Here is an 11,182-nt window from a genome sequence, read left to right as displayed (position 1 = left end):
AAGGGAAGGGAAGGGAAGGGAAGGGAAGGGAAGGGAAGGGAAGGGAAGGGAAGGGAAGGGAAGGAAGATTCTCTTCAATGACACAGCTCAGAATGGAATTTCTGAGGAAGGAAGGCCTTTGCACTGTTCTAACATGTATGAAAACACAGAAGGGTACTTGCCTTTGTAAACTAACTAAAATCACAAGGAAAATGTTGGGACTTTGCTTAAATTCCAATCTTTTAATTCTATCACATAACAAAGCTGACATGGTTTGTCTTCTTTCCAGGCATTAAAGCAGTAGCCAGCAATTTAAGTCAATCATTCAGTACTTGTCAGATTAGTGTAAATCCTTTCCTAACATGCAAGACAGAACAAGATTAAAATTAATAAAAATAAATGGGAGGTTGCACAGAGCTGCACTTAAGAGACTGTATTTAGTGTTTAAAGGCCTGATACAGACTCTATTGAAATGTTCTTATTAACTTCATTAGATGTTGCATCATACTCTTGGACTACAGCAAGACTGTGCAAAAATGGACATAAAAGAGCAGTTCAGCTGTCTCTGATGACTGCTCAGAACAGACTGCCTGTTGGCATATTATGGGAAAGTGTACATTTTAGGGGAATTGATAAGTCTTTTCAATTTGTAGATTATTTCCTAAAAAGAAGAATTTATCACATTCAATTGAAAATTAAAATCTTAGTGCCTTTTCATCCGAAGAAATGAGAAAATGCATTTGCTCTTTATTCTGCAAATCTCCTTATTTCAGGAGACAGTACCTTTTAAGTGCTGCTGTACATTTGTCATGGTGAAGGCATTTCTTTTCAGCTTCCCAAGTATATGCTGTTCTGGAGAAAAGCCTCTGCTATTGTCCTGGATCTATTTTGTACTTGGTACAAGGAGAAATGCATTTCCACTATTACCTGAGGAACTGAAGGTATTTTGCTTCAATAGTTAATTCTCTCCTTTCCTAAAGCACACTTTGTCCCTGTACAGACTCTCACTCTAATATGCAGAATTTAGAGAGCAGGATCTGTCCATCACAGATTGATTCTCACAATTTCCATAGTGAGAAAATTTCAAGCCAAGATTTACCCTATGCACAGCCACACTTCGAGATTTAATTGTAAAACACAGCCAAGTATTCAGACTAGATAATAATTTATTTGCTTAAAAACATTCAAGAGAAGAAGTTGAATTTATTCTTGACATTCCCCCCTGTAGATAATAGCTCATGTAAACATGGCATGAATAGTCAATGTTCAAGCCTTAAAATTTGGACGGTCAGTTAGTTACAGAAATCATGCGATATTACTGCTTTTGCTTCATGACATATGTAACTAAGCAACAAATCATGAATTCAAATATTAAATTTATTACATTCTGCCCTTTTCACAGGGATAAGTGATACAGAGATTTCAGCTTAGCAGGAGGTGATGGGTCATGCTGTCCTGAAGGCAGAAAATCAGAGAAAATTGTCAACTCAAAATCCAAATGATGCTGCCTGTTCTGGATTAGAATTTACATAATGAGCATTATTGTCCTGGAAAGGCTCAATTTCTCAGTTATTCAAAAAAAATTTATTCAAAATACCAAGAATAGGGTCAAGCCTGAATTTTGATGAAGATGCAGAAAGACCTACTTGACCATGGCCAACACTCATTGCTGGTTGTAAATTAGCAGAACATCTAAAGAATTCATAATAATTGCTGTAGTTAGTTGTGATCAGAATGGGATGTGGTAACACAATGAGCTGGAAAAGCAGGGCAAAACAATGAGGTCTCTTCAAAAGAGCTGGAAGAGACATTGGTCATTTAAAGCAAAAATTGAAGACTTCTAAGAGAAAAAATGGCAGAATAACACCTTAGAGTAAGAGGTATTAATGTACTAAAGGGACTAACCTTTAAAGCCTGCCTACAAAACAGATCCCTGAAGTCCTGAATCATAATAGTAGAGGGAAGGAAGCATTGAAATACATGAACATTACCTCAGAAATTTCCCAGGGATGAGGGGGAGAGCAGAAGTTCCTTGCTAAACTATTCACTTCTGAACTTCTAAGTAGCATGGAGTGCAAGAGGAAAGGAGGAAAGAAGGATAATAGGAGGGGAAATAAATCTCTTCCTTTAAATACATTTAGTGGTGTAGCAATAGGGGTAGGATTACACTCAATTTTATCTGAATGGATAACACAGGCCAGGATATTATCTGTAGTTTTCTTAAATTCTCCTCTGAAACACAGCTTTAGCATTTCTATCTGCAACAGCAGTTTGCTCCCTAACTGTGGCATTTCCCACAGCACTCCACTGCTTAGGTTAACCCTCAGCAAAATGGTACATGCACAGCATGGTACAGCACAGAAAAAAAGTGGTTTAATTCCAGGGGGAGATTGAACTAGTGAATAGGGTGGCAGGAGTCCTGAGCTGGTTAATTTGGGGAAAATTATATGAACCACTTGTGTAAAACTGCAGGGATCCATCAGTAACACACGTAAGCTGCGGCTGTTGTTAACCAGACAGAAGAGACAGAGGAGATTGCAGGAAGACCTACCTAAAAAAGCAGCTATTTGCTTTCACATACTTTGTGCAGTCCTTGTGAACCTGAGAAACCATTCACTGCTTTGCAATAGCAGGTTGTAGGTGTAATCTAGTCCAGACAGGTTACAACTCCTGGCTGCTCCAACTTGCTGTCCTGGTCTAAAATTCACAAGACCCACCATCACAGGGATGCAGAAATGGATGACCCAGTGAAATCTTGGAGCTGTTTGATTTGAATTTGCCAGACATTCACTTCAGTGACTGCCCCATGGCAGGGTTATGCCTCCTGAATATCTCATCTTGCTTCATGTTCACGTCTCCTTCTGAAGTTGCTGTCCAGATACTGGACTGAGACTATTTTATGCAATATAGTAACATAGTGCCAAACATGGGATAGAGAAACAAATGAAAATTAGTTCTATTTTTATGGCAAACTTCCTACTGGTGCTTAATTAACAATATTATAACAGCTAATCACTTGGTGGCTCCTACCTCCACTTACTTTCTCAGTGACACAAGAGCATGCGACAGGGGTGACTGGCTGTGCCTTGTCTGCTTGCAATAATCTGTCACTTCACGAAGGGCTGTAGTGCCATTAACTGGGTTAATTGGGTTCAGAATTGTTGCCAATCCAGACATCTGTGCTCAGCTGCTGACACTTAAGAAGAAAAAAGAAGCTGAACACAAGTTCCTTGAAATCCTGATGATGAGAATCTTGCCCCCAGACAGCTTTTACATCCCAAAGGATTCCTGGAGAGACAGAGGGTGTACAGGGGAGAGCCCTCCTTTCTGGGAAGATGTGCCTAGTTTCAAAAGTTATCTCCAGAAACACAGTTTCCAGAATATGAACCCTTAATTTCTTGCAACAGATGTGGGAAAAATTCTAGTTAAATAAGACTAGAAATGCAAATGTGCTTTGGCAAAGGGAAAATATCAAGGGAATTCTTTTAGCCAGCAAAACATTTATTTTCAAGTAATATTCACTAGTGGAGTTGTCTAAATTCCTCTGTAATGCCTTTCTCAGAAAAAAAAAATACTGGGAAGGAGGTTATTGCTTTCTGGATTGGAGAAGAAGAAATGCTATTACCTTCTTCCCAGAGGAGGTGGGCATAGGCTGAGGAAGATTTAATGGCTATGGGTAACAGAAGAGTTACAGGTAAATGGTAATTTAATATCATGAACGCATTGAATTAGACAGCATTTTGTGAAAACTCACAACTAAAAAGATTTTTATGAGTGAAATTGAGAGGTTTGGGCTTTTTCTTTCCTCATAGCTAAAATTTAATGTATAACTGTTCTCTGTGATTGATGTTACATTTTAGATGAGGGGTTTTTGTTTGGGGTTTTTATGTGCTCTAGAGAGTGACACTGAGTTATTTCATGGGATTAGTTATTTAAGTGATGTGAGCAGGTTGCTTGTCAAGACCAGCAGAAGCTACAGCAGAGCAGCATCTGCTAACTGCAGAGATTTCAGATGATGTAGTCAGCAAGAGCAGCTTATTAAATGTATAATAACCTCAGGAAACTTACAAAGGGAATCAAAATTCTGTAACACAGGGAAGCAAAGTTCCTGAGTACCAGCATATTCCTGTAAGATTCTGAGGTGACATGAGATTATTATAAAATACTTAGTGAACAAATTTTTAATTCAACACATGAGTAGAGAAAAAGAATTTAGGGTGGTGTATTTTTCTGAGAAGAATTTCAAAGTTTGGCTTAACCACGCCAGTCATTGTGGCACTGCCAGCCTCCTGGGGTGGGAATCAGATTCTTGTCTTTCATTGCAGACCATGTTTTCCAGTCACTAAACTATCACCATTTGAATCTGTACATTGCTTCTGGAGATCTTTTTTGGCTTTTTGTTATCTCCTATGCTTGTATCCCCCCAGCATCAAAATATTCCCACTTTACTCAGACCCTGCTTTGATTTCAGACATGATCCTCCTGACTTTACCCTGCAGACCTTTCTCTCTGCATCTGCTCTCACAGAGAAATCTGAGCATCCCTGCCTCCAGCCTTCCCCTTTCATTTAATGGGTTGCTACCAGTCTGCAATGTAAAATAATAATGGTTTTGGCAATTCTTAAGCTGTGGACTTCTACAAAATACACATGTTCACCTGCACCATCTTCCTACAAACACACCACTTCCAGTAGAGTCAGACTTTGGCTGGATGGTACGTACAAGGTGCGTCCCCAGAGCAACACAAATCTTGATCTCCAGAAAGTTCTGTGTGCTGGTTAAATACAGGATATGTGGGTGGGTGATGGAAATCTCAGCAGAGAGTGGAAGAAATTAAAAACAGCTGCAAGCCAGTGAGTGCTCTACCAAGGGCAGCTTCATCAAGGTTATCTGCTGGGGGAGTTCTTGCTGTCAAGCAAGAGACTCCTCATTTCCATCAGGTTACCAACATTCCCTTGCTTCTCCAACCCAACTTTACTTCTGTTATTGAGTCCTGTTGCATTCTGATCATATTTTACCATTACAAAGTGAGTGTTGCTCCTGCCTCCCAAACTCCTCATGCCTATTTGAGAGCACAGGGCAAGATTCTGAGGAGGATGGCAATGACATTTGGGTTATGCCATTCTCCGGGTAGGTGAATCATAGAATCATTAAGGTTGGAAAGGACCTCAAAGATCATCAAGTTCAACCTTTGACCAAATACCACTCTGCCCACTAAACCATATCACAAATTGCCATCTCTACTCATTTTTTGAACACCTGTAGGAATGGTGACTCCCCCATTTTCCTCAGGAGCTTGTTCCAATGCTTAATCAGTCTTTTAGTGTAGAAATTTCTCTTGATATCCAGCCTGAACCACCACTCCCAAATGATTGTGCGGAGCCTTCTGTTAGCACAGGGGTCAGAAGGCACACAATGAGCACAATGTACCACCAAAGCTGTGGGAACAAGGCATACAGGGCAGCACAGCACATGAGCAACAGGGGAAAACATGAAGCATGAAACTTGCATGGAGTATTAGCAAAACTTGGATCTCAGCCTCCATTCCAGTCTTTGGATATCTTCAAAAATTCCATCCCTCATGAAATTCCAGTGCTGAAATTGATGAGGGACTGCAAGCAAAATTAAAACAGTACTTCAGCCCAGACTTCATAACATTATGCTTATTAGCCAGTTTTCTGATTTGGGGACATAGGCGCTGTCTTAGAGGGTGTTTGACCCTTTTTCTCCAATAGCAAGGAAAAAGTTTTTTCATTTCCTTTTGTGAAGAAACATATACAAGCTAGGCAAGAGGAAGGTGTCTGCTCATGTAAAATGTAGGAAGATAAAATGGAAGTTTCACCATACCCTTTCAAAGTACCTTAATACATACACAACACGCAGACTATTTCACCTGCAGAATTCATTCCACATTTCCATGCTTTCTGTTCAAAACATGTGAAATATGTTGGTTTTATTACTAGGATGCTGTCATTTATAGGTATGGCTTCAGTCATTCATTTAGCAAAAAAACTCTTTGTCCAGCCAAAGAGAATAATTTCATCTCTGTCCAGCTGGGGAATAGCTACTGATGCTGTTTGGCTGCAGCTGAAACTCGGGGCAGAGAGTGCCACTCATCTTTTATTTTCATCTTATTCCTTCCAACCCACAAAGTTAAACAAATTCTTTTAAATTAAACAACATAAAGAGTTCATTCAGTAGCAGAAACTGGAAGAAAATCTTGCTTTTGCACAGGAGACACTATTCCAGAAGGAAAGCAGCAAAAAGGACATTTACTATTCAATTATAGACCCGTTCACATGCCAACAAAGGTACTGCAAAATTCTGCCCTGGATTTCCATGTGAAAGGGGTTACTAAGTGCCTCAGGCTGCTGCAAATATAATATAGACTGGCTTGCTGGGGTCTTTAATTCAAGCCAGATCAGATCTCACTGCAGTGAAATAGTAGAGATTTTATCATAAAATATACACCACACCCTCTCCCTGGATTTATAGGGCGTTTGAAAAAAATCTTACATGTGCTGGATTGTAATGATGGTGAATTTTCATTGTCTTGCTCCAGATCCTGAGGTCAGCCAGCAAGAGTATCACAGGAACAAGAGACAGGCTTTGGCTTGCTTCTCCAGAGGGTTTGGTTTTCCACACACATTACCAGAATGCACACATGATTTTAAAAAAAAAAAAAAAAGCAAACATTTGGTTTAAGCTGAAAAGAGAAAAAAATATTTGGCTTTATAATTTTGGGCTCCTTCTCACTGCAAACTCTCTAGTCAAAGGAAAAAATACTGTCAAAAGGTAGCAAATCAGTTGGAAAGGGCAGATTCTGACCTGGTAAAATTGGCGTGGCTATTTAGGGAGCAAGATTTCATTAGAGTTGCTGTAGCAGCAATTGGAACAGTTTGACTAAAGCTAATGAATGATTATGACAGAAATAAAGCTATATGCCATCAAAAGCTATAGGAACAGAAGCTTCACAGGTTTATGAGCAAAATCCCTCTGGAAGTACTCTGATCTCCCTGGAAGATACCACATTCGTTTCAAAGAGTTCTCCTGGGTATTCACTGAGTGCTGACAACAATACAAAACCAAGTGCCCTTTCCAGTGCAGAGCTCCTCATGGATTTTCTTCTCTTAAAGGCACACTTAGTTATTAAGTGCTTTATTATAAAAGTACTTGGCACTTGTGTGGCACCACTCATCCCAGGGCACTGGGAAGCTCCTCCTGATGCTGCATTAACTTTATCAAAGACGTATTAGATAGTCCTGTGGCTGAGTAAAATGAGCCAGAGACATGAAAGGACTTTACTTTCCAGGGACCAAGCAGGGAAGCATCTGATGGGCAGAGCTCCCAAAGCCCAAACAAACCTCAGACACATGAGCAGGGGGGACCTGCAGAGCTCCCCCCCCCATGAGGTGCCCCCATGGCAAGAAGTTGTTGCAATGTTACAGTGCGGATACTGTAACACGCATATCAAACAAGGAGGCCGTGGAAAAGAAATATATATGGACTGATCCTTGATAGATGTTTCAGAGATGTTTATTTCTCCAGCTGCCTGGCCGGGATCTGCCGAGGAACTGCTGCAATCACAGGACCCGAGGGTCCTTCCCCACACAGGGGAACACAAACCAACCAATGGGAACGAGGCTGAGCAGGGGCAGGGAAACCCCGTGTCTGTGCCCTCAGGGCCCCTCTCCCAGGGCTACATGGCAGGGGGGAGGGACCCTGACATTGCCAAGTATCTTCTGGGTCCAGCTGAGCTCCATATATATACACACAAACACACACCTCTTTATTGCATTATATAATGCCCAGCACAACTTCTCTCACGGGGTTTTCCCTCAAGTCTGAGACGGAGAAAAAGATTGCCTTCAGGTCAACAGAGCAAATTTTAAACAATTCTCAGCCAAATTAGCATGCACCCAGCCAGCCCATGCATCACAAGAGCAAGGAGGAAGGAGAGTTCCTGTCTCACCTCCAGCTCCCAGCCCCTCTTGCTTTTGCTCTGTCCTTAAAGTCAGAGCTCTCATTTCCAAAGGTACATGCAGACCTATAGCTCTTTGAGGGAGAACAGCACTGATTTTAGGTTGTTGGACATGTTGAGTTGTGACCCTTGGACTGACCTGCTCCATCACTGGGCAGAGTTTAATCATGGGATGGATCTTCAAATGACAGACATGAACCTGCAGCAGAAGGTGAAACAATTTTTTTCTTTGTTAGAGATTTCTGTATAGTGTTTGTCCAGCATAAAAATCTAAACCAACAACAAAACCTGTCCTTTAAATAGTTTGACTGATATTAATGGAGTTAAATGGAATATAATTTGATTCTGGGCTTTTTGAAGCTAACCCCAGAAGAGCCCCCAAAGCCTCCTAGGATTGCTTAAGGATGTAATAAATTATGACTTGAATTTAAAAGTAAATTTCTTCCCAATTTTGCCAGAACTGGACAGTCAGATCCTGGGCCAGCCAAACCACAGGGAGCCATGGCGGGTGACCAGGACAAAACAGTACAGCAGAGAATATGTAGAGCTTCACTCTGCTATCTGCTATAGGAAATAGCAGATAAAGCGTGTTTTATGTTTTCCAAACATTTCTGCTAACAGCTCTATAAATTAATTTTCTCTGTTTGTTCAGATGTATCAGTCTGATGGCGAGTGTTTGAAATGTGCCTAAGCATCAAAAAAATGTATTTTGACATAAACTTTGTTTCCAGCAGAAAAACTGCAAAATATTTAATACATTGGAGGCCTTCATATGTTGAGGCAGTGTGCTAATTGTGCTGTGGTGGCTCTAACTCACTCCTGAAAAATTACCTTCAGACTGCTTTCGTCAGATAGACACAAAAACAAAGAGTGTTGGCTCTCTAGTGTTGGTGCAGAGGGCACAGAGAGCACAGTACACTCAACTATTTACTGATTGCTGTGTTAAATCTCATTTAATCTGCATTGCAGGTGATGTCCCACTTGAACCAAAGCCATCAGCCAGCTGAGTACTATGTCTGTGCTATACTGAAGTTTGTCAGGGGCCTGGAGTGACAGGGCAAGGGGTAATGGCTTCACAGTGACAGAGGGCAGTGTTAGATTAGAGATTAGGAAGGAATTCTTCCCTTTGAGGATGGTAAGGCCCTGGCACAGGTTACTCAGAGAAGCTGTGGCTGCCCCATCACGAAAGTGTTCAAGTCCAGGTTGGATGGGGCTTGGAGGAACCTGGGATAGTGGAAGGTGTCCCTGCCCATGGCAGGGCATTGGAATTAAATAAGCTTTAAGGTCCTTTCCAACCCAAACTGTTCTGTGATTCTATGTTTGCTTACCCCAGACCTGGACAAATACTGATTTAGATTCAGAAGCATGAGATTTTAAATCTCCCTCCAGAAAGTTTTTCTAACTGTTAACCCTAATAACAATGGTTATTTCTCTTTGCCATATCAGATAGGTAATCACTCTATCAGGTTCAAGTCCTCAGTCTAAATTCTGCACATGGCATTTCCACTTAGCATTTAGACTAAAGACTCAGCACTGATAGAGGGATTAGACATTTTCCATTGCCATGGTTAATATTCTAATATATTTGAGTTTATAAAGTGATTTCCTTTGCATGCTTTTGGGTTGTTGCCTTCCAGTTTCAGCATAAGTTGCTCAGTACCTGCACAAAAAGATGGGGAAAATGGCATTTCCCACCCAATGTATAGTAAAATGTATTTTACTCTTGAGCAGGAAATTGAGAAGACACGCTTTTTTGCATTATTCATTCAGCTTCAGTAGCCACTGCAAGCACATGCAGGTATGGGAGGGGGATCCTACCACCCATTTATCTGTTTGTCTTGCCATTGGTCCAACATGGCTCACCAGTGAATGCCATTTTGGAAGTGACAACTGATAATTTCTGAGTTTCAACTCTCATCTCTTTTGTTCAAAAGGAAGGCAATAACCTTAAAAGAGGTCCATAATGTAATAATTTCTACAGAAAGATTGAATTCATGCAAGAGCATGAACAAGCCCTAAAGATGAGAATGTAAAATTACAATGATGTTCATATGGGGAATTGTATGCTGGTGATCTGCAACATTTTATACAGAGAGATTACAGTTTGGTTATCAATTATAATGTCCTTCCTTTCTGAATTAAAATTTTTGCACAATTATTACCAAGAAAATAAAAATTTAATAATCACAGCACCTTCCAAACACTTGTTTTCATTTTCGTCCCTGCAGTTACTTGCCAGGCTTCTCTCTCTGCTTCTCTAACATTCACTCCTACACTTTTCATTTCTTTAAGGTCACTGTGGAGTAACTGACTACAATATGTTTGGCACAGTCTGGAGTAACAGGGGTCACACCATTAGACTGTCATTTTCTTAAAACTTAAAAACAGCCTAAAAATAAGAAGTAGTAGCATTTGGGGAAGTTTTCAACATATGTCTACATGAGCAAATTTTAAACATATGGGCCATCAAATGCATTCAAGATGTGTTGAAGCCCATCTAGTGATCCCCAGCCAGATATTACATAAGATTTCATAAGGTGAAGGACATAGATGCCTTTTTCAGTCTCATGACTAGTCCACAGACACTTAATCTGCAGAAGAAGATAGAATTCATCCTCAGTTAAAGGGTATTTTTTCATTTATTGCCTGGGAATTTCTACGGTAAGAAATTCACCTTTGGGATTTCTCATCTTTGGTTCTTGTACTAAATAATATCCTTTTGCTGTTAAAGAAAGAAAAAAGGAACTATCAAAATATGTATTTAAAATACGTGTTTAATTTAACTTCATACAGGACATGTAGGAGAGCTGGTTCATCAATCCTCTCTTAAGAATGAAAGCAGTAGTAGGTATTGTTGGTTATATTATCCCAATGGGAGACAGAAATAAACCTCAATGCAGAAACCTAAATCACAACTTGCAATTTAATAAAACAAAACAGAACCAGAAGGAAGTATCTTCTATTTCTCTAGAAATATTGTCATGGGTTAGCAAGCATAGTCCTGGAAGTGATGTTCATGCAAAGGAGTGCTGACAGCTTCTTCTGTGACCTGACAGAACCTATCAGCTGGCCAGTTTGAATATGGACAATTCTTTAAGCCACTGAAAGTTGTGACCGCCTCTGTGATCCACACTTAAGAATAGAAACCCTGAGGCAGAGGCTCTGTCTCGTTTCTGGCACTGGGACAGGTGGCTGTGGGCCCCATGCAGGGGCTGGTGGGTCC

The sequence above is a fragment of the Corvus brachyrhynchos genome, unplaced genomic scaffold (assembly GCF_000691975.1).
Source record: "Corvus brachyrhynchos isolate BGI_N302 unplaced genomic scaffold, ASM69197v1 scaffold381, whole genome shotgun sequence".
Lineage (NCBI taxonomy): Eukaryota > Metazoa > Chordata > Aves > Passeriformes > Corvidae > Corvus > Corvus brachyrhynchos.
Note: the sequence above shows the minus strand (reverse complement) of the source record.